The 24271-nt window shown below is 33.6% G+C and overlaps 1 protein-coding gene and 1 long non-coding RNA gene across 8 annotated transcripts in view; one reads left to right on the forward strand and one right to left on the reverse strand.

Annotated features, from left to right (window-relative positions):
* Positions 1-4831: 4831 nt before the first annotated feature.
* Positions 4832-24075, reverse strand: LOC144366065 (uncharacterized). Its single transcript, XR_013424913.1, has 4 exons — positions 23937-24075; positions 19258-20634; positions 14831-14920; positions 4832-9204 (listed from the first exon to the last, which is right to left on the reverse strand). It is a non-coding gene; the product is annotated as an uncharacterized LOC144366065 (long non-coding RNA).
* Tbc1d32 (TBC1 domain family member 32) overlaps positions 23969-24271 on the forward strand; it is a 191059-nt gene continuing 190756 nt past the window's right edge. For 5 of the 7 annotated variants that reach the window (XM_078019309.1, XM_078019310.1, XM_078019311.1 and 2 more), the window contains exon 1: positions 23969-24126. The gene's annotated coding sequence lies outside the window, so the exon portion shown is untranslated. Of the gene's footprint in view, positions 24200-24271 lie in introns of all 7 variants that reach the window. The other 2 variants (XM_078019314.1, XM_078019312.1) reach the window with 2 other exon arrangements.

Here is a 24271-nt window from a genome sequence, read left to right on the forward strand (position 1 = left end):
ATATGTGAAGTCTTTATCCAGGTTTCCTTAAGATTGTTTTCTTTGTATTTTGCAAATTATTTTATTTGTTCTAATAGTGAGATTTTCTTAGCTTTTACCAAATGTTCTTCTACTCTTCCAAGATCCCATCCAGCAAAAAACTTTAAATATAGTTATCAAACCTCATTAAGCTCTGCTTGGCAGCAAGTGTTTAAGACTTGTTTTTGATGACCCTATCAAGTTTTAAGAGTACTAGAAAGGTGTTTTGCACAATGTCCTGCAGATATCATTTTTTGATATTTTCTTATTAGAATGTTGCTGTGGGTTTAGGGAGGTGAAGGGTTGTTTTCATAGAGGGTATGCACAATCAACATGGCTTACACTATTAATATTGACCTTGATCACCTTCCGTAGTGTTTGAGTTTTTTCAGCTGTATAAAGTCACTCTTTTCTTTATCTTTTTCTCTACTACAATTTCTTTCCAAAAATTATAGTATGGAATTTGCAAAGGTGTACTTAAGGGATAAGTTATGCTGTACCTCCTTGAGGGCAGAGTATCCACATGAATTATTTTGAATCCATCTCTAATAGAAATTGTCATCGTCTAACGGAATTTATTGTATTTTTTATATTAGTATGGATTCATGGATATTTGTTTTATACCCGGTTATAATTCAAATACTACTTTATTTTGTTGCTAAAATTATGCTCATTTTGGCTAATGGGAGTGTTTTAATTTAGCTCCATATTGCTTTGACATACCTTTATTATTTTAGGGTTTTTGTTTTTATTTTAGCACTTCCTTACTTTCTAGCATTACAAGACGATCCAGTTTATATTGAATTTTGCCTTCTCCAGTCCTAGAATAAGTAATTTATCCAAGGATCTCTTGTTCCTTTTTTTTTTTTAGGCCTCTTTAAAAAAAACTTAACTTTTTATTTTTGGTGCTGAGCATCAAATCCAGGCCCTCACACACGATCGGCAAGTGCTCTACCACTTAGCTAAATCCCAGTCCCTTTGTTCCTTTTATTGGAAAATGGAGAATGATCTTAGAAACCTGATCTGGATTCTTCCCAGTGTTCTTTGCTTTTGAGGTGTCATTGCTTTTCTAGGCCATCTCAGCTGATAGAATAAGGAAATACATGTGTGTATACCAATTCATGCATGCACACACACAAACATACAATTACATAACTATTTCTATATGTAAACATCATATCTATATTGAGCCAAACATGAGTTTTTACTGATGTCTCCAACTCGAGCCTATTATTACCTGAATCAATTCCAGCCTCTTCTGCTTGTTCATCTATAAACCTGATTGCAGCAGTGACACACCTACCTTCCTCTGTCTGTCATCTGCTTATTGAATTTTGCACTTCCAACATACATGGCTAGTAGTGTTAGAATTGGGAAGCTAAACTATATGGAATTTTTTTTTTTTTTTTTTTTTTTTTTATCAACCAGACTGCTGTGCTTTTGTGTGGTTTCCCTTGCCTTTACTCATACTTCCAAAGTTAAGATTAATACATTTTCACTCAATGCTTTTGTTCTCTAGTTTGTTAACTTTTTTTGTGGGGAGGTACTGGGGATTAAATCCCGGGGCACTTTATCACTGAGCCTCATCCCCAGACTTTTTTTATTTTTTATTTTGAGACAGGATCACTAAGTTGCTTAGGGCCTTGCTATGTTGCTGAGGCTGGCCTTCAACTTTTGATCCTCCTGCCTCAGTTTCATGAGTCACTGGGACTACAAATGTGTCCCACCATGTCTGACTCATTTGTTAACTTTTAAAACAATCACCATATTATTTTACATCTATACTAGCAGGCTTATGTGGAGTCAAGTTTGGAGACTTTTAGCCAAAAGTTAGATATATTCTGGATTGTTCTACGACATCCAAAATTAAAGGTACTTTCTCATTTTGAGTTGGTCTGCTTGTTGAAACTGTTGTATCACAAAGACAAAAATAGTAAGTTCTCAAGTCATAGAAAACAACCAAAAAAGTTTCATCGTCTTTACTCTATTTTAAAAAAAGGGACAATCAATATCCAGATATTATTTGCACTGTTCCTGCCCTTTGCTTAAAGTTGAGATTAATTTTCCAAGTGGTCTGGAGTTCTGGAAATGGGAGTTTGCTCAACCCCTCAACAGAGCCTCTACCAGCAGGAACCAGTTAATGTCAGAGGGAAGTGTTACAATCCCTTTTATTACTTTCCTCAGGGAAGAAATTGTGGGCCCCTGTGAGACCTACTCATAATCTTCTTATGTCATTTGGGGAACTGAGGACAATTTTTTCCTTATCCTTTTTAGAAATAGAAAACAAAACAAACAAACTGGGAATAAATTTGGGGGTTTTACCAGGGAGCTACATCCCCAGCCCTCTTTGTTTTTTACTTTTTAGTTCTTAATATTTAGAGAGGGTCTCCCTGAGTTGCTTAGGGCTTTGGTTGAGATTGGTTTAGGAACATGTGATCTTCCTGTATCAGCCCCCACCCCAGCTGTTTGGATTACAGGCAGGAACTACCATGACTGACATCTGGCCAGCTGAGGATTCATACACTGCTGGTGTACATGTGGTAGTATAGATATTCCAAGTTTCCCAAATGAGATTTTTCTGAAGGTTTTTCATAAGGCATTCAACTCTCTGCAGTAGAAACATCAATCACAAAACAAACACAAAATAATTTCAGAGCCAACCAAATAGTTTTGTAGATGACTCATCTACACATTGAAAATTTCTGGGTTTTAAATTTCCATATCTAAAGAATACAGTGGAACTGTGTGATAGGGTGGTTTGGAAATCCACCTAGTCTAGGAGGTTCTGAGAACACCCTCTTAGAATGTTACTCATGCTCTAACCACTTTAAAATAGGCCCTTAAGTACTGTATTTTTAAATGACTTCTTAGATTGTTATTCCATGATAAAGTCATTTTTCTAGGCAATTGCCTATAGAAGTGGCAATTTAATTTCAACAACTACAGACATGATCCAGATAAAACATCAATGCAGGTCACCGCCAAGAGAATTTTCTTTTGAGATGTAAGAAAGTTTACCCCATGGATATTACATCAGGATTGTCCAGATGGGGCCCTTTAGTGCCCTGCTGGGACTTTTCTCCATTTCTGTTACACGAATTACTCTATGAATTTCAACTGATACTATAACCCTAGAATTCATGCCACATTGGGCCTACTATATCCTCAGAGGAAAAATGAAAATATTTGAAATAACCTTCTCCAGAAGCAACCCAGACTCAACAATCTATTAGTTTTTCTAAATATATACAGTATAAATTAAATAAATTATAACAAATGTGCATTAAATATATCATCTCCTTACCTACATACCTGGGATTTCTAGAATCCATTGATTAAGTTTTATCTTCAAAATTATGAAACACCTTGACATGCTGTTTATTTTTTTCCTCACTTAGGAATAAAAGTAAAAAAAAAAATAGTTTTTGTTCTCTTATTTGAGAACTTATCAGTGGCAAAAATGGGAACTCTAACCAAAAAACAACAACAAAGTGAGTATATGGATTGGGGTAGCATATAAATAATACCTGGTATAGAGCATATTATTTGCATTATTAAGAAAGACATTATTTTGAAATTTGTATTGTAAAAATTATTTTTCTGTTATTAATTATGAAATAGCTTTCAGTCTAGATTTTTCTATTTGGGTAAGTGCTAGTTTTACAACAGTTTATAATTTATAGGTTGAGCATAAGCCTTGATTAAAAAAACAGCAAAATGTAGAGGCTAAGAAGGTGGCTCAGGAATCACACTGTTTTGCATCGAGTTCCACTGGTGTTACTAGCTGGTAGTGTATGTTAATTTGTGTGTGTGTGTGTGTGTGTGTGTGTGTGTGTGTGTGTGTGTGTGCCTCAGTTTTTTCTTTGGAGGAAATTAGTTCTCCATCATAGAGTTACCGTGGATCTATCAAATTAATACATGGCAAGGGCTTAGAAAAAAATCTTGGCATAGAGGAAGCTTTCAATAGAAGTTAGTTATGCATTGCTAAACATCTATGATATCACAATCTTTTTTAATTTGTGTGGTAACATACATTTGTTTTAAATATTTACTCCTAAATTGTTTGGTACTTGTAATCAAACAGAAATTGCTTCATAATAGTCTGGATTACTATGTTATATAAGAATATATTATGTTATATAATAGTCTCATGCTCTGATTTATTATGTTACAGTCCATGGAAAAACTTGAAAAACCGGACTAATTTTCTCTGAAATTATAGAATACCTACAACCTAAAGGAACAATAATACATACATTATATTGTAACCCATATAAAAAATGGGTCTTATTACTATCACTCTGAAGTCAATCTCAGAATGGTATGTACTTGAAGAAAGCAAAAAACAACACAGCTTCTCTAAAAATTTGGAAAATAATTTAATTTGCCAACATCTCTCTCTCAAAAAAAAAAAACCCACCAAAATAAATCCCCCAAACCCCAGAACAATGACAGCAACAACAATTTCAACAGCAACAAAAAACACACCAACTTTCAATCATATTACACACAATTTCTCAAATCTTTTTTTTTTCACACTCATCTTCCTAAAGTCCTACACCACATAGTACAGCAACTTACCCTAAGTGTTCATTCTTAGGACTCCCTAAAACAGATAAATCCTTGACTCTGTTATCTTCCTTTCCTTTGGGACTCATCTTTTCTTCTGTGAGCCATCCTGTCATTTCTAATATAAAGAAATCTAGTTGTATCTTCTTTTAATTCTTCCCTTACTGGTTACACTAATTTTCACAATGAAACCCAAGCATTTAAGATGCCAAAGAAAATCATATAGTGGGAAGGACAAGAAAGAGGATGTGAAAATATTTTAATTTTTTTGAAACATATGGAGTTGTAAGTGGAAAAATTAGATTGCATGATAATTATGTAGACACATACATAAATATTTGATATTTATTTTTGGACATATGCATATATTAAGTATTTATTTTCAACCTTTGAGAATGCTTACAATTGAACTGGAAAAATAGCTAAAATTACAACTCATGTTTCCTTTATATATATGGAGCCTGGTATGATGACACATGCCTGTAATTCCAGCAGCTCTGGAAGTTGAGGCAGGAGGATTCAGGTTCAAAGCCAGCTTCAGTGACAACAAGATGCTAAGCAATTTAGTGAGACCCTGTCTCTAAGTAAAATACAAAATAGGGCTGAGTCCATTCCCTGGTACAATATATATATATATATATATATATATATATATATATATATATATATATATATAAAGTGTCTTTAGTTTTAGAAAGAAATTGATGATTAATTGAGCCTGATGAAAAAGTAATGATTTGTTATACCTTAAGTAGCTGTATGTTAGTGGTAGCATCTGTTTTGGATAGTGTTCTTGTTTCCAAAATACAATAAATATGCTACTAAAATTTGGCTTCATCAAAATTTTTAGATGAACTGGATTTTTTTTTTTGAACCAGGGATTGAACCCAGAGATGCTTAATTACTGACCCACATTCTCTTTTTATTTTTTATTTTGAGAAAGTGTCTGGATGGCTAAGTTGGTTGGGGCCTTGGCTAAGTTGCTGAGGCTGGCTTTAAACTTTCCATCCCTCTGTCTTAGCCTCCCAAGCCACTGGGATTACAGGTGTCCTCCATTGCACCCACCTGAGCTATCTTGTTTTTTTTTTTTATTTTAATGCTTGAATATTTTTAAAAGTTATTGATCAAATATTTTTAAAAGTTATTGATCATTCCTTATTTTGCTTTCAAAAATAAAAGAGAATAAGGAACCTTTTAGTAAAGTGATTTTTAAATTTTAATTATGAGAATTCCTTTAAAGTTGCAGTGTTCTATTGGAATGTGAAAGAGATAGGAAGGGTCAAAGCAGTGATACTGCATGGTACCTAGCTCAGCAAATCTATTTACTTTCTAGGTTCTCTAATATACTTATTGCCACTACAGCCTTTGTATAACATGTAGTTATTTCCAAGTAATAAAATGTTACACCACTCAGTGCCTTAACACACCCTAAAATAATTTTTCTGCTCAGGAATAGTTTTAGAAATATGTTACAGTTGGTGCAAAATTTTGAAAAATGTAGGGGTTTAAATAGAAACAAATCAGTAGCATGGTACAAAAAATAAAAGGTATCCTAGGAATGAAATTGACACTTCTTTAGGTTGATGTTTACAAACAGGTTATTAAAGGGCCAAGTACAGGTCTCTCTGAGTATTCATTTGGGTATTTAGAAGAAAATTGTGAGTTACGTTTTTGTTATTTACCACAGGGAGGCATTTTTTGAAATATATTGATCCTCTGAAATAAAAAAAAGTACACAATCAATAGCAAGTTTTTGAATTCAGCCTATTCTCTGTTTTCTACAGATTATTGCATTTTTCTTCCATTCAAAGCCTTAATAGCTAGATATCAAAAAGAATGATTTATCTTGATTTTTTGCCTTGGAAAATGATTTAAAGTAAATCAAGAATTAAAACTTTGGGAAAAAGTAAACCATTCAGTTCTTACCTGTTTAACTTATTGTTTCAATAACAGCTATATATTAACAATATTTCTATTTTGTAGCAAGCACAGGTAGTACTTCATGTTTAATTGTGAGATAAGTTGGTATAGAAAAAATTGTTTCATCAGTTCATCAGGAAGATAAATTCTCATTTAAACAACATTATAAAATATTGGTTATTTTGAGAAAACCATTACCCTTGAACAACTCTTCAGATAATGTTAAGACTTTCAGCATAGAGCCATCCTTAACTTTTGTTATTGACATTTAATAACTTCTGTTATTGACATTTAATAACCTCTGAAAGTTTTGTCATATAGAATAAAAGTTAATATAATCATATTTATGGCTGTTTCTACAAGATGCTTATTTATTTTATTTATTTTTGCTACTGAATATTGAACCCAGGAGCACTCTACTATTGAGCTACAGCCCCTGCCCACATTGCCCTTTTTTAAGTTTATTGAGACAGAGTCTTGTTAAATTGCCTAGGCTGGCCTCAAACTTAAAATCCTCCTGACTTAGCCTCCTGAGTATCTGGGATGACAGGCATGCCCCACCATTCCCAGTTATTGGTGCATGACAGGCATGTACCACCATGCCCAGCTATTGGATGAAATTATTCTTTTATAATATTTAAAGCAAAGGAAAGCCAAGAGTTCAACATAAAGTGAAAAGAGGCATAAGTAAGTTCTTGACTACCAAGATTAATTATGAGCTTTGGTTCTACAGAAAACCAAACAGCAAGACAATGAATTAATAAGGGACAAAATCTTGGTTGTCATTTATAGGTCCCTGACATTGTCTGCTGTGTTTTGAGATGTACAGCAATGTACATTGCAGCAGAGTATTTTCTTCACTAAAATTAAAATCCTTTTAAAATTCTTTTTTAGATCTATCCAGTATTGTTTTTCTAGGCTTACGAAAAATTTCCCAAGAAAGATCTGTATTAATATCAAAAAGTATGATCAGACTTCTGGTAGACATAGACTTATCAGAAATAAGAAAAGAAAATACAAAGTAGGCTTATTCCATTGTTCACTAATCTGGAAAGTAATATATCTACAAATCACTGGCTATTGGACAGAGTAGAGAGTTTTAAAGGCATTATCAAAATGTTATGATTTACTAACATCTTTCTACAACATATCAAGCTAAGAAATATGAAGTGTTAACAGAAAAAATTATTTTACATTAGGTAAAACAGGTGTAAGTTTGCATTTACTGTGATTAAGTTTGCAGGAAAAAGAATTTCTTGTGCCTATACCTTTGTGCCTAGAGTCAGAGATCTCAACACTAGGTGTGTCACTTGTCTTCTCTGAGAGGTGAGGGGTATCTGCACCCTGCCTTTGGGGCGTGTATACCTTTCCTTTGGTGTTCTTTAATGTAAATATTTGCTTGTACTTTGCTTTTGTCACAACCTGAAATACTTTTCAGCAGTAGGTCAAGAATCTGCTTGAGTCAGGTTAAGTTCTCACTGCCCTCTTGGGCAGACGACCTACTATCTCTTTCTGGTGACAGTAATACTATAGTTTTGAGACTTAAAAGTACTTTCAATTTCTTTTCTCTTTGCATAAAGCTCCATAGCTTTACAACAAACACTTAAAAATACCATGTTATCATTTTTCTCTTATGACTACTGAAGGCAGTCAAAGTTGTACAAAGTTGTACTGACCATTTTTATATTCTACATCATGGTATTTGAAATAAAGCCTAGACATGGTCCAGAGACAATGACACAGGAATTCAATGTGAACCTATGGCATGTTAAATATATGAGATTCTGCTACTCTTTTTATAATCAGTAAAATCTAAAAGTGGTAGGTTTCATCACTAAATAATTAAATTTGTATCACTTGCATCCCTTTCTCACTTTTTTTTTTTTTTTTTTTTTGTGTGTGTGTGTGTGTGTGGTACTGGGGATTGAAGGCAGAGCTTTGCACATAGTAAGCAAGTATTCACCCATTGATATAATACCCCAGGCCCCACACTTCTGAAACTTCTGGGACTTCTTCACTATTCATATCTCCTCACAAATTCCAAAAGGAAAGAAAAAATGTTTGAGAAAGAAAAAGTAACATTTCATATTTTACCACTAATGGAAATCTTCAGGTTTTGTATAGTTTTCTTTGTACAAAGTAACAATGGTACCATATAGAATTTTTACTAGGGATATTTTGTTTCAATATGCAAAACCATAAATAATCAGTCAAGGAAAGTTAGCTAACATCAGCCTACTGCCAAGAGAGCTAGTAGAATAAGCACTACATGGGTGGACTTGCTACAGTCTAACATTAAGATCTGACAGTCAGATTTAAAAATTTTTCAGTATTTTTGTTAATGTGTACTTAGCTGAAAATTAGATATTTACTCAAAATAGACTAAAGAAAATTATGATATGTCTGAAGGCTACAGGGGAATCTCATAGAAAGAAGTTCAATGTGAAAAGCCAAGTGTCAAAAGATCTAAAAAGATAGGAAGTTTTCTAGTTCTCTTTCTTGATCCAGATGTCCTGTGTCTTTGTGTTCTATTTTTCTCCTTGTAGACTAATCATATCTTCTCTCCTTTTGCTTATATTATTGAAGTCACTTCCAAAGGGCAATGTCACCTTCCTCAGGAGGCAAGCTTCAAGGTAAACCAAATTACTAAAAGGTAATTTGGTGATGGTTTGTTGTTTTGGTATCACAGATGTTTGCCTATGTCCAAACAAAGATGTATAAATTCAAGATGTACAATTTTCTATATGTCAATTAGACCTCAATAACCTTTAAAAATAAGTAATTTGGTAAGCACAGAATCAGATTAATTTCATGAACACTGAATAATGAACTAGGTATGTCTATATAAACTTCCAACATCAGTCGCTTTGAAAATGTACCCCTCTCAGACCCCTTGTTGAAGTGGTGAGATTGGGATATTGTGAGTGTATCACGTGACCCCTTGAGGGATGAAAATCACAAAGCCTTTTTCTTTCCTATGTTATTCTCCTCCTGATACAAATGGAGAATATTCATTTTATTAATATTTATCTTCGCCCCATGCTAGAGATAATGTTGGTCACTGTGGACACAAAAAAGAGTTCTTGTTCTTGAAGCTTATGTTTTATTTGTTTTGAAACATTAAATTATACTTACCAAATCATTCTATGTTTATTGAGATTATCATTGATACTATTCATTTTAGTGATTATTTTCCTCTTCTAAATTCACAAGAAACTTAGAAAGATAAATGGAGAAATGGAACTGGCTTCATCTCTAACCACATTTCTTTATGATTTCTTAGGATATTGGAACAGGAATCAAAACTCAAGGCTTTTCCAAGATAGAACATCCTTCTTCCAAAAAAGTATCAAATGTCTAAATGTATAAAGGTAAGCCAAAATTAATCTTTCTTCTTCATTTTACTCCCCAGAAAATGGCAGGGATAATCTACTTTCCTAAACATAATTGCTATGGGTAAAAACCATAAATGAACTGCAATCTTCCTCTCAGGCCCAATACGTACTAGAAATCTAATACAATAACAATGAAAAACAAATAAAGGGGATCTGTACTGGAAAAAAGAAACAAAGTTGTCATTAATGGCAGATAATTTGGATTGATATATAATAGTAAATTTTGTGGATAAGTTATTAGAATTAAGGAGCAATTTTTTAAGTAATAAAGTTGATAAATTCAAAATGAGTATATGAAAAGCAATTGAAATTCTGTGATTTAGTAGTTACAATGGTAATGACAAAAAATGTAAATAATTCATATCAATTAAGAGCATATTGAAGAGAAAAAATTAAAATAGGCAAAAAAGAAAAAAGAGGAATAGCATAATACAGAGACAGGAAGTTATTACAACTACACATTATTTTAGATGAATCTCACAGGTATATATATAAGCAAATAGAGTAAGTCATAGTAAAAAAAAAGTCAAGTTAAAAAAAGGAAACACTAAACAATTTTTTGGTTAGGAATAAAATCTTTGATGGTACAAAAATAAATAAAAGCAAGGTAATGATTATTATAAAAGTAGGAATGTAAAATATGTTTTGCTAGGAGAAATTCTAAACTTCTAGTTGGCACTGAATTTACATAAATTGTTTTGAGAATTTCATCCTTGATAAATATACAGATTCTGGTCCCAAGGAAAATTATAAATTTTATGTGTAGTGTTTTTATATCCTCAACTTTAGGCCATTTTACAACTCAAAATTAATTTATGTTTATTTTTAAAGTAATACATGTATAATAATCCCTCAGTATCCATGAGGGATTGAACCCAGGCAGATGACAAAATCTGTGGATGCTTGTCCCTTATATAAAATGGCATAACATTTTCATATAACCTATGCATATCTCTCAGCATACTTTAAATCATCTCTAGATTGCATGCAATACCAAATTGTATGTAACTGCTATGTAAATCATTGTTATATTGTATTGTTTAGGAAAGAATGACAATAAAAAATCTGTACATGTTTGGACACAATTTTTTCCACAATATTTTCAGTCAATGGTTTGCTGAATCCATGGATGTGAAATTAATGAATTTAGAGGGCTGCTTATACACTTTATCTTTTTAAAAAAAATTTTTTAAAGTTATAGATGGGCACAATACCTTTATTTTGTTTATTTTATTTTTTTATGTGGTGCTGGGGATCAAACTCAGTGCCTCATGTGTTCTAGGCAAGAGCTCTACCACTGAGCTACAACCCCAGCCCTACCTATACACTTTCAAAGGGCAAATAGTACAGGTTTCCAAATAACAAGCATTAATAAGCATTAATCCTTAGCCTATTCTCCCTCTTCTTGAGATGTAAACAATTTCAATAATTTTTTCTTCTTTTATTTACATCTGTATTTTAAAATATTGCAATTATCTATTTATTGTTTTTTTAAAATTTTAAGTACATACTGATTCCTAATATGTAAGATATAGCTCTATAATATCACATATATTCTCTCCCCATTCTGCTTATATAACAGTTTTTAGTAAAATTAGTATCAATCACTCCTATTTTTGTGACATGGAAATATGATGTCTTGATCCAGAGTGGTATCACTGGATGTGGTAAGAAATGGGCAGATTCTGGATATTCTTCCTTGACAATGGAGTTGGCAAGATTTCCTAATAGCTGAAGTATGGTATATGGCTGAATTAGAGGAGGCAAAGCAAGCTCAAAATTTTAGCCTGAGCAACTAGAACTCATTAACTCAGACGGGAAAGACTCAAAAAGAAAGAAGTGTCTGGGCACAGTGGTGCATACCTGTAATCCCAGTGGCTCAGAAGGCTGAGGCAGTAGGATCAAGAGTTCAAAGCCAGACCCATCAAAATCGAGGTGCTAGGCAACTCAGTGAGACCCTGTGTCTAACAAAACAGGGCTGGGAATGTGGCTCAGCAGTCAAGTGCCCCTGAGTTCAATTCCCAGTCCCCCCCCCCAAAAAAAAAGAAAAAAAAGAAAAGAAAGAAAAAGAAAGAAGTGCAGTAGTAATTCAGAAGTTTGATTTGGAAATGCTGAATAAATAAAATTCTATTATGGGAACATCTGCCAAGCAGTTGTAAATGAGTACAGTTCCTGCGGGTGAAATGTTAGTGTTAGAAATGAAAGTTCTGAAGTCAATATTGTATGGTTGGTATTTTAAAGACATGGATCACTAAGTCCTTGTAGCATATAATTATCTGAGTTTGGAGAGTTATGTCTTCAGATTATTTCTGTCTTCCCAAACAAAAAGTTTTCTCTCAATGCAAATGAATTTATTTCAAAATCTAGGAGGGGCTGGAAATAGCACTTTATAATTATTAGGAATTATTTATGTGGAGATTTACAGGAAGCACAAAGATTTCAGAATTTTAGCACTATATGACTTTGGATAAGAAATTACATTATTGTAATTACAAATTGTACTTACAATTTTTTTCTCTACTAAACTTTTTCATATTGTGTACAAACATTATAGATTTATTTAGAAGCAAGGATAAAATGTCCCACACTTTACCAATAAATTTTTAACAATGTGATAAAATTGTGTGTTTTCCTACAATCACAAAGAACCTAATGGATTAGAAGCTAAAAGGATGTTAATGTATATTTTTTTTATTTCTGTGGGAAAGGAAAGCTGGTGATCTATAGTGATTTAGTAAATGGCTTTTCCTCCCATTATGGAGTCCAGGTTTCCAATATCATTCCTTTCTTGGATGCCATACCACTTTTTAACACAGCAGACAAAATTACTGTAAGATTTGCAATAAAACCATATCAGGTGTTTTCAAATGTAAACTTTGTTCCCTGGGGAAATTAGTTACTATGTAAGTGGAGTGAAATAAACATCTTTAATTACATGACATGAAAAACAATTCCTCTCACTACTTAGTTTTCCCTTGACATTTCAGTTAATCTGGGCCTTTTTCCTTATATATCAAAAGACTGTGTTTGAGTATATCTGTGCTTCTAAAATGCCTGACTTTAGGACTTATCCTTACATACAATAAGAGGACATACAATATTCTCCTTTCACTGTTTCTTGTTGTTAAATAATGCTTGCCCACACTCAGAACATATGAGGGATCCTGAATCAACTATCTTCATATATCTTATGGCTTGACTTTTTTGTCTTTTTCCTGAACCTTGCTTCCTTGTCTAGAATAAAGTGAATCTCTGAGTAAAAGCCTCAACATCTTATAAAATTCTTTCTAGAATTTTCAGCCTATATCCTAGTAGGTAAGCCCTTACCTATATTCTCTGTACTTGAGCAAATCAAATTCTCTATTATGTTCTCTCATATTCTCTTTGTCCTTGTGGATTTATGTCCTTTGAATTTATCATTTTAGTGGTGTTTTTGGATGAAGCAGAAATAAATGCATGTGTTCAAGCTATCACATTTAAAAGCTAAATATTTTTTATGTCATAAAACCCAGTAAAATGCTTATTATAGTTTTTTATAGTTATAACAAATATATATCATATGGGTGACCTTGTTTAATAGCAAAATAAGCTTTTTAAAGTGATAAAAAGGCCTTGAAATTATTCATTGCTTATTGTTAGTAGTCTAATAGTACTTCTGACATTATAATTTTGTAATCTATCAGAATACTGTGAACGTTATTGGATTATATTAGTAATGCTTTATATCTGAATTGTAGAAAATATTACTTAATTTTTACACATAGAAAAAACTTAAGTCACCAAATTATTTCTTCCATTAGAACTGCTTTTTAGTGCCTTGCTGTCTTTAAAATGTTTTATCCTAATGTTTATGGTTAGTATACACAGAGTATCTGGAAAAAGAAAGAATATGATGAGTTTTTATTATTGATACATATATGAATACATTTAAAAACATTACTAAAACATTAAATATTTCAAAACAGCAAGGCTATTTTTAATCTCTCTCTCTCTCTTTTTCTCTCTCTTCCTCTCTCATCTGCCAACTTGCCTAGAAAATAGATTTCAAAATTAGTAAAGGGGTAAATACAGCCTAGCTGGAGAATTTAGACTATTAAAAACTTTGCTTAGATGATATTAAGTATTATATACTAAGATTAAAGGAAAAATCAACAAACATACTATCGTTATTAAGACAAATATTGAAGAAATATTTAAGTGGAAGTACTGCCTAAACAAAGATTCTTAGAACTGGTGGCCATCATTTGAGGCCATATGAAGCATCTTGTCTAATTACCTGCATACACAGCTCCCTTTATGTGCTACGTGTTCCCCTTACCAGACTCTGAGCCATTGGGAACAACAGTCTTGTCTTACCATCTTCTTGCTCACAGTGCCCACCATAGCATATAGCAAAATGCCTAGCATACAGAAGATGTTTATATATGTTGGATAAATAGGTTCTATCAAGTAATTTGAGATGATTAGTGACTCTGGAGGAAGAAACAAAAGTTCATTTGCTTCAATGCTGTTTCCTTTTCCTTTTTGAATCAAGTCTATGTACAGGATTCGTAATTCTGTTCTGATCTCTGCTTACCTTTGTAGGGATCACTTAGATGATATTAAGTATTATATACTTAATATCAATATATGAAAATATATGAAATATATGAAAATGTTCATCATCTCTAGCAATTAGAGAAATGAAAATCAAAACTACTCTAAGATTTCATCTCACTCCAGTCAGGATGGCAGCTATTAAGAATACAAACAACAATTAAGTGTTGATAAGGATGTGGGGAAAAAGGTACACTAATACATTGCTGGTGGGATTGCAAAATGGTGCAGCCAATATGGAAAGCAGTATGGAGATTCCTTGGAAAACAAAACTATTTGACCCAGCTATACCACTACTCAGTCTATACCCAAAGAATTTAAAAATAGCATACCACAGGGACACAGCCACATCCATTAATCTTTTAACAAAGTTGATGTTTTTTGTCAGACATTCCAATGTTTGCTTCTCAGCTAGTTTTGACCTTGGATGGAAAAGAGGAATGTTATTTATTGGGATGCTTTTACCCACTTCTAAACAAGTTTACTGTTGATAAAACAAAAGTACTAATATACATAATTAAAAAAATAGTGTGGTAGGGTTTATCACAAAAACCAAGGTCCTAGGCTTCATTACCCATCTCCCCCATCCCAGTTTCTTCTCAGAGGCAACCCATATAAAAATGTTTTGTTTGGTAGTTTTTCATCAATTCAATATAATACAACTGTGTTTTATTTACAAGCCTATCAGCTTTAGAGATAATTCATTGACTTTTTTTTCCCTTTAATACATGAGGATTTAGTGTATTTATGTCATCCCTGTAGTGAGATTTTTGTAGTATACAAAATTATATACATGCACACACTACTATTACAATTATGGACAAAGAACTTTTAATGTGTGTGTGCATTGCTTTATACATAGTAATGCATTGCACATTATAGACACTTAAGAAATACTTATTGGAGGAATATAATTTATAATATATATATGAAAAAATATATATGTAATTTTATGTTCAAAATTTTCTACTTAAAATGTGAATATTTTCCCTGTTATTAGATACTCACAGGAACTTTAAACAATTCTTTTAAAATATAAATTTCAGCAGAGTGTATTTTGATATATCATACATACATGGAGTATAACTTCCCATTCTTGTGGTTGTACAGGATGTGGGATTACATTGGTCATGTATTCATATATGAACATAGGAAAGTTATGTCCAATTAATTCTACTGTCCTATTCCCATTCCCCCTCTCTTCCCTTCATTTCCCCTTTGTCTAATCCAATGAATTTCTATTCTTACCCTTCCCCTGCTTGTTATTTATTAACAGCTGCATATCAAAGAGAATATTTAGCCTTTGTTTTTTGGGATTGGCTTATTTCACTTGGCATAATACTCTCCATTTCCATCCATTTAGTGGCAAATGCTATAATTTTCTTCCTCTTTAGGGATGAGTAATATTTCATTGTGCATATATACCACATTTTCTTTATCCATTTATCTAATGAAGGGCATTCAGGTTGGTTCCATAGCTTTGATATTGAGAATTGAAGTTCTATAAATATTGATGCTGATTTTAAGTCCTTTGGGTATATGCTGAGGAGTGGGATAACTGGGTCAAATGGTGGTTACATTCCAAGTTTTATGAGGGATCTCCCATTTCCAGAGTGGTCGCAGCAATTTGCAGTCCCACCAGTAATGTATGAGTGAACATTTTCCCCTACATTTTTGCCAATATTTAGTGTTACTAGTATTCTGGATAATTGCCATTTTCACTGGAGTGAGATGAAGTCTCAGTATAGTTTTAATTTGCATTTCTGTAATTGCTTTGATGTTGAAAATTCTTTTCATATATTTGTTGAGCAATCATATTTCTTCTGTGAAGTGTCCAGTTCCTTTGCCCATTTATTTACTGGGATACTTGTTTTTTTTGATGTTAGTTTTTTGAGTTCTTTATATATTCTAGAGATTAATGTTCTATTTGAGGTGCAGGTGGCAAAGATTTTCTTCCATTCTGTGGGCTCTCTGCTCACATTGTTGTTTCCTTTGCTCTGAAGAAGCTTTTTAGTTTGATATCATTCCATTTGTTGATTCTTTTTTTTTTTTAAAGAGAGAGTTAGAGAGGAGAGAGAAAGAGAGAGAGAATTTTTAATATTTATTTTTTAGTTCTCGGCGGACACAACATCTTCGGCTGAGGATCGAACCGCTTGAGCCACATCCCCAGCCCCATTTGTTGGTTCTTGATTTTACTTCCTGTGCTTTATAAGTCTTGTCGAGGAATTTGATTCCAAGCCAACATGATGGAGAGCTGAGCCTATTTTTTCTTCTAGTAGATGTAAGGTCTTTGGTCTAATGCTTAGATCCTTGATCCACTTTGAGTTTTGTGCAGGGTGAGAGACAGGGGTTTAATTTCCTTTTGCTATGTATAGATTTTCAGTTTTCCTAGTACCATTTGTTGAAGAGGTTATCTTTTCTCCACTATATGTTTATAGAACCTTCCTCTAGTATGAGATAACTGTATTTATGTGGGTTTGTCTCTGTGTCTTCTATTTTGTACCATTGGTCTACATGTCTGTTTTGGTGATAGTACCATGCTGTTTTTTATATCAGGGATTGAACTTAGGGGCACTCAACCACGGAGTCACATCCCCAGCCCTATTTTGTATTTTGTTTAGAGACAGGGTCTCACTGAGTTGCTTAGCGCCTCATAGTTGCTGGCTTTGAGCTCACAATCCTCCTGTCTCAGCCTCCAGAGCTGCTGGGGTTACAGATGTGTGCTACCACACCCGATATCATGCTGTTTTTGTTATTATAGCTCTGTAGTATAATTTACAGTTTGATATTATGACAATTCCTGCTTCACTTTTTTGGCTAAGAATTGCTTTGGCTATTCTAGGACTCCTATTATCATTGGAAAATTTTTAAATGGTTGAAATTAATTGCATATGACTGTGCCATAATTTAACTTTCAACAAAATGTGACATATTTAGAAAGTTAATTTTCTAATGTTCCAAATAACCTGCCTGTAAACAATAAGTCATCAACTGCATCCCACATCCCTGATGCTTAGAGTGGATTTCAAACAATGGAATTACTGAACAAAAGTTTTTGATACATATTGCAAATTTCCTTTCTAGAAAGAATTTTATTTTTATAAAAGTATAATTATTTCATTCAAAAGTATAATAAATTCATTTAGTTCTCTGATTTATCATTATTAGTGATCATTATTTGGTGTTTTCACATAGGAAAATAATTTTAAGAATTAACAGGCTAAATAAATATTTACTGTTAATTTTTTTTTTTTTTTTTTGGTACAAGGATGGAACCTAGGGGCACTCGACCACTGAGCCACATTCCAAGCCCTTTTTATTTTTTGAGGTAGGGTATTGCAAAGTTGCTTAGGGCCTTGCTAAGTTGCTGAGACTGCCTTTGAACTTGTGATCCTTCTGCCTCTGCCTCCCCAGCCACGGGGATTACAGGAGTGTACCACCACGTCCAGCCTACAATGAAATAAATATTAGTTGCATGTCTCTTTGTGTTCATTTTAACTTTAACTGTATACTGTGGGTAATGTTTATCACACTTATTTGATCATTGTTTTAATCTTGTTATTTTTTCCCATGATTTATCTTATTTACATTTTCCACTTGACTGTGATTTCTTCTGTGATTTAAAAAATATATGTCTGTAGCAGTTTTGATGAAGAGAAGAAAATAGCAAACCTTTTTCACTATTATAATAAGATATTAAGCTTTTGGATTATAACAATTTTCCACAGGGTAAAAGCTGATTGACTTAAGAAGCTTGTCACCTGCTTGTATTTTGTGGCCTGGGGTTGACAATAGGAAGATCTTCTTATTGTAGCTTCAGAAATGAGACACACAATTGACTATTTCCATAAAACTTTTGATGTTGTAGGATTCTGGGCAGGAAAAAAAATCAGTTATATTGTCTGTGCTAAAACATTATCAATGGTGCCACTGTTTGTGGGATAGTTTTATTTTTCTTATATAATGTATGATCTCAGTGTCTAATATCTAGGTAATTATGTTTCTGAGAATCAACTACTCAAAAAAGATTTCTTAAAAGTATTTCCCAACTGTTCATTAATACTTGGTCTATACAGAAAGTTTGTGAACCTTGAAATTTATTACTTTTGTCAAATTTGGCACCAAATGTATTTAAACTCTCAATAATATTATATAAACAAAGCAATTATAAGTTATTTAAATTATTTTAAATAGTATTTGGTATACTAAAAATCTTCTCAGAAATATGCAATATTAGTTTATTTATTTATCTAGCAGTACTGAGGATTGAATCCAGGAATGCTCTACCACTAAGCTAAATCTTCTGCTCTTTTTATTTTTTATTGGGACTAGGTGTTGTTAAGTTACTCCAGGTTGGTCTCAAACTTGCAATCCTCCTGTCTCAGTCTCCTGAGTTGCTGGGATTATAGGCATGTATCACCATGCCCAGTCTGAAACATGTAATAGTTTTAATAGCCAAAAAGCATAAAAACCCAAATGTCTGCCAGTATGTAAATATACAAATAACTTGTGGTATATTCATACAATGGATACTTAAGCAATACAACAGAAAGAACTATTGATACACAATATTATGTTTTGTCCTGCAAAATCTCCTGTGTCATTGCAGGAATGTTTGTGGTAAAATGATTGGATTGTGACAGCTGTGATTTAATCAGTCCATCAAAGTTTGAATTAACTGGGTGGTAATGTAGGCAGGCTGGCCATGGCTAGAGAAGGCAGGTAATGGGGGGATATGCCCAAGAAAGGTACACCTTACCTGTGGCCCTGTCCCCATCCTGTGCTTCCTGGATGCCATATGCTGAGGAGGTTTCCTTCACCATATCATTATTCCATGATGTTCTACCTCATCTTGGGCCCAAAACAATGGACTTGACTGACCATGGGATAAACCTCTGGAACTGTGAGCCAAAATAAATTTCCCTTCTCTATGTTGTTCTTGTCAGATCTTTGGTTCATGATAGTGTCAAGTGGACACACACAACACAGATAAACCATATAATGATTAAACAAAAGTAGCAATACAAAAGAGTACATGCTATATGATTCCTTTTATATATATTAGAAAACGCAAAGTAACACAGTGACATAAGTAGACTAGTGGTTGACTGAGGATAGGAAAAAGGAGGGATGAAAATGAATTATAATAGGATTACAAGAAACTTTTGGGGTGATCAGTATATCCATCACCTTGAATGAGGAATGCTTTTTTTATGTGCATACATATTAAATTTACAAAATGAAACACTTTTAAATATATTCTTATTACTTGTGATATAAAAGTATAAACAGTGCTATGCACAAATAAGTTGCAATTTGTTTTGAATTTCAATATTTCTTTCTCATGGGATTATGTTTATTGAAAGAAATACTTTTTATTGACAGAAAAGTGATCTTTATAGCTGTACTGGTTGACCTTGTTTTTATTCCATTAGTTTAATATTTCTTGGTTCTAAACATGTCTATGAATATGAAATTATATGCTGATCACAAAAATCAAATAAAGAAATATTATGAATAACCCATGAATTATGTAATTTATTATTTGTTTAAAATAATTTTTTTCAAATGGGTAGTTATAGGTATGTGAGAAAAAAAGATTAATATCAAAGGTGAAAGCTTATGACTCATGGACTGAATCTGGCTGTTGAATGAGCAGAAAGAAAATTCAGTAGTTAGTCAGCTGTGAGAGTTTAAATTTGAGTTCTAGTTCAGCTATGTTTATGGATGATCAATTTATTTACTTTTTTTTTTTTGTAGTACTGGGCACTGAATTCAGAGATACTCTACATTGAATCACATCTCCAGTTTTTTTTTTTTAATGGTTTTGTTTTGAGAAAGGGTCTCACTAAGTTGCTGAGGCTGTCTTTCAACTTGGGATCTTCCTCTCTCAGCCTCCCAAGCCATTAGGACTACAGGTATGTGCCACTTTGCCTAATTCATGAATTTATTTTCATAGAATATGTGGTGCTATTTGCCACAATGGTGGTAACTGCAGAATGGCTCTCTCTAATCTTCAAATTTACTTTTTCACTGTGTCGAATCTGTTCTGTAAAGGATGGGGGTACTATCAATGACATTCCTTGTAGTTAATTCAGACTTCCTTGTGATTAGTTTTCTGGATGTAAATTTCGTTCTGCAAATTAAGCACAGATAGACAATTTGGAAGTTACAAACCTTAGTCTTTTCTTGGTCATGTACATGATGACAAACATGGACACAGAAATGGCACATTTTATGAAATAGCATTCCATATTCCTATCTTCAGCTTCCTGTTTTTGGAAACAATTTCAGGGGAGATCGTGGCCTTATTTTACTATCCAATAAATACCTTTATGGAATTTGATGGGCATGTGTGCTGATCATAAAAGCTTCCAGACTTAGGCTTCCTATCCCTGAATTTGGATATTGCCCCATATTCTCAAATTTCATAGTTCTTCTGTAGCACAGAAATAGTATTTTTATTGGAGGGTCAGTTCTGGAGTGCTCTGGGACCCTTTCATAAGAGGTAAATAAATATCTTTTTTTGGCCTCTGAATTGTAACAGCAGCTTAGATTGTAATCTAAACTAATACAAGATATAAGTGAACTTGATATTTGAGACCAAGTCTGAAAATACACGTTATTCTATTACTATTAGTTTAATGATATAGCATATACAATATGTCCATAGAAATAAGATCTAGAACAGCTCATCTAAAATTATTATATGAAAAGACTTCTAGTTGTGGGCTGATAACATGGCCTCAAATCAAAGAAATGTAAAGTACTTCAAAACTCTGTTTTTTAAAAATAAGGTTGTTATATATAGTGTGCAGGATAACTCTTCACACTGGGTAACAAGTAACCTCACAGTTGCATAAGAATAAGAACATAAGAGTGAGTGTATTATAGACTTATCTTCAGAACAATGATATAGTTGTCTTGCTGGCATTGTGATAAGAGCAGGATCAGGATTTGACATTATCTTAGAAGCTAATTCAGAAAACTGCTTTGGACACCAAGTTAGCTGGCATCAGTAAGCGAACCCTATACATAAGGAAAGGCAGGAATTCATAATCTTTTCTCAGACACTGGGACACTTTCAGAGCCCAGCACTTATATTTTGGGTAAATTGCCAAACTCTGTTAGACTTTCACAGGAAGTTTTCATTAATAAGTCTTTGGTGTCTTAATCAAATGAGACTATCCCTTGGGAAAAAAGCAAATGCCATTCTTAAATGGAATCACAAGGATAAAGAAGGCTTTAATTGCAGATATTGGCAGTTTATATCCTCCTTAATTTCACTTTGATTTATTGCCTAGAAAGGAAAAAGAGCCAATTTCAACACTTGGAAAATTTGAAATGGTTCTCTTATTAGTTTGTGAAAGTTGGACCTGTGTAAGTTCTATGAAAATTCCAATTCAAAATTGTAGAAATGGGCAACAATATTAATAATATTCAACAATTATTGAGTACTTCTCCAACAATCAAGGCCTTTGAACATGTGATAGGTCACTGTATGTCTCAGAGTCCCAAGTACCATGGCAACAGCTATTTTCTTTTTAAATTAAAACACACACACATAAAACATGTTTAGGTCATTGACCCTGATAACATGGCCGTATTTATTTGGAACAAAATCTACTGCCTTGGCAAAAGTCCACCATGTATAAAACAGACAGAAGGAAGACCAGTGGTCTATGCCATGATAAGAAACATCCTATAATGAGCACCACATATTAGATATTGGAATAGTCTAATTGACCCAATCAGTTTCTGTTACAGATAGCATTCCTTTGGAAACAGACTCTGATGATCTTAGATTGTATGCAACATATTTACTGGGTGTACTCTTGGGAACAATATCAAAGAAGAGTCTGGGAAACTGATAAGGAAAACTTCAACTGTACTGCTTTGAAACCAAAGTTCAGCCCATCACAGCAGGAGTTTTGATGCTGGAATGGTGCTCCAATTGTCCCATGGATAGTATATTCAAGGACACATAAGAAAACACATAACTTTCTTCGGAAAATAGTAAAGGGTTGGAGAGATTAAGAATTCTACTTACTTTAAATTCAAAATTGCTGTGTCTTCCTGTAGAATCAAAAAATTAAAAAATTCTGCAATGACACTCAATATTCCTAATCTCTCTTTCGCTTAACCTTTATTTTTGCTGACACAAATATAGCTTCCTTTTGATATTATTTATCTTGTTTTATGTTTCTGTTTTTCTTACTTTTTCAGACTTTCAGAATTGTGAAAAAAAAGCATAGTTGGCTATTTTAAATGTTAATCTGACAGTTCTGGGCTTTTAAGTGGAGGGCTGAGATAAATTTATTAGTGCTCTCTTTTTTTTTCTATAATGTTTCTTTGTGTAATGTCATTTTTTTCTACTTTTCTTCTGCTTCTATTTTCTTAACTTCGTTTTATAAATTGGTCTTCTTTTTCCTCATTATTTCATCTTCCTGATTTTTAAAATTTAAATTCTCTTTTTCTAACCTTCAAATCACTGGAAATCTTGATTCATGGCTACTGAATCAAGTTTAACATCTTAAACTCCCTTTAGAAAAAGAAGATCGTAGAACACTTTGACTTATTCCACTTCCTATAGTTGTTTCCAGTATTTTAGTACTATGCATTTTGAACCTTCACAAATTAGAATAATTATTATTTTATGGATACCACATATTTGCCTAATGCCCCTCTTCTGTGCCATCCTTATTATATCTCAAATATTCTTTAAAGGTTATTTTCCTTCTTCCTAAGGCATATCCTTTACCAATTCTCAATTTGAACAGTGTTATTCTCCCTTAGGAGGAAGCTTTCTGAAGTGTTCTTTATAAATGTTATCTCTTGGTGTCTCTCTAGAATCCAATTGTGTCCTACTACTTGCAGGATAAACTCCTGATACTTTAACTTGTCAAATATAACCCTTTTAGACGTGGACAATTTACTCCTGTAGCCTCAGTTCCTTTCTGACTCTATTAATTCAGATACCTGAATACCACACACTCTGAGGCCACTCTACATTCCAAGTCCAATTTTTTCTCTCTTCCTTTCTTTCCTCAACTTCTTTGCCGAGTTAAAACCTAATTCTGGGTTTCCACAGTAACTACATGGCGTTATTTCTACAGCATGACATCGACTTTTATTGTATGGCAACCTTTAATCTCTTCTGTTAAATTATGAAGGCGCTGTCTTCTCTGTATTTCCTAAACCACATACTTTCGTACGGGGTAGGAGCTCAACAGGTTTTAAGTGCTGTAATAAAACTGCACAGCAACATTTCAACACCATTCATTCCCTTTTCGACCTAAAATTTCCAGGCTACTTTCAGTTTCACTTCTATTATTTTTCTTTCACCGACCAAAAGCTCTTCTACTCTTTTTCCTCTCGCCCACGACGACCAGCTTACTGAGAAGACGCGCAGCCCAAATCAACCCTTCCTTCCCTCACCAAGGAAGCTACGTCAACGACCTGACGTCACGCGCAGCGCTGGCGTTCCTCCGTCAGGCCCTCCAGTGAGAGCCTGCTTGCGTGTCTTTGCTGCTGTTCGTTCGGGGAGGCTGAGCTCCGCCGGTACTGAAGCCTAGCCACGACGAGAGTCTGAGGAGGGCCTCGCAAACCCCAGCCTCTGCAGAGTAAGGTGACTCGTACGGGACAACGCCTGGTGGAGGGACCACCCCCATGCGCTCGCCGCGGTCTCCTAGGCAACGACGGTGCGCTAGGCCGGGATTGGGTGGGGGCGCGCGTGCGTCATGCATGCGTTTGCTTGAACCCGGAGTAATGGG

Source organism: Ictidomys tridecemlineatus, chromosome 8, assembly GCF_052094955.1.
Source record: "Ictidomys tridecemlineatus isolate mIctTri1 chromosome 8, mIctTri1.hap1, whole genome shotgun sequence".
In the NCBI taxonomy this organism is placed as follows: Eukaryota; Metazoa; Chordata; class Mammalia; order Rodentia; family Sciuridae; genus Ictidomys; species Ictidomys tridecemlineatus.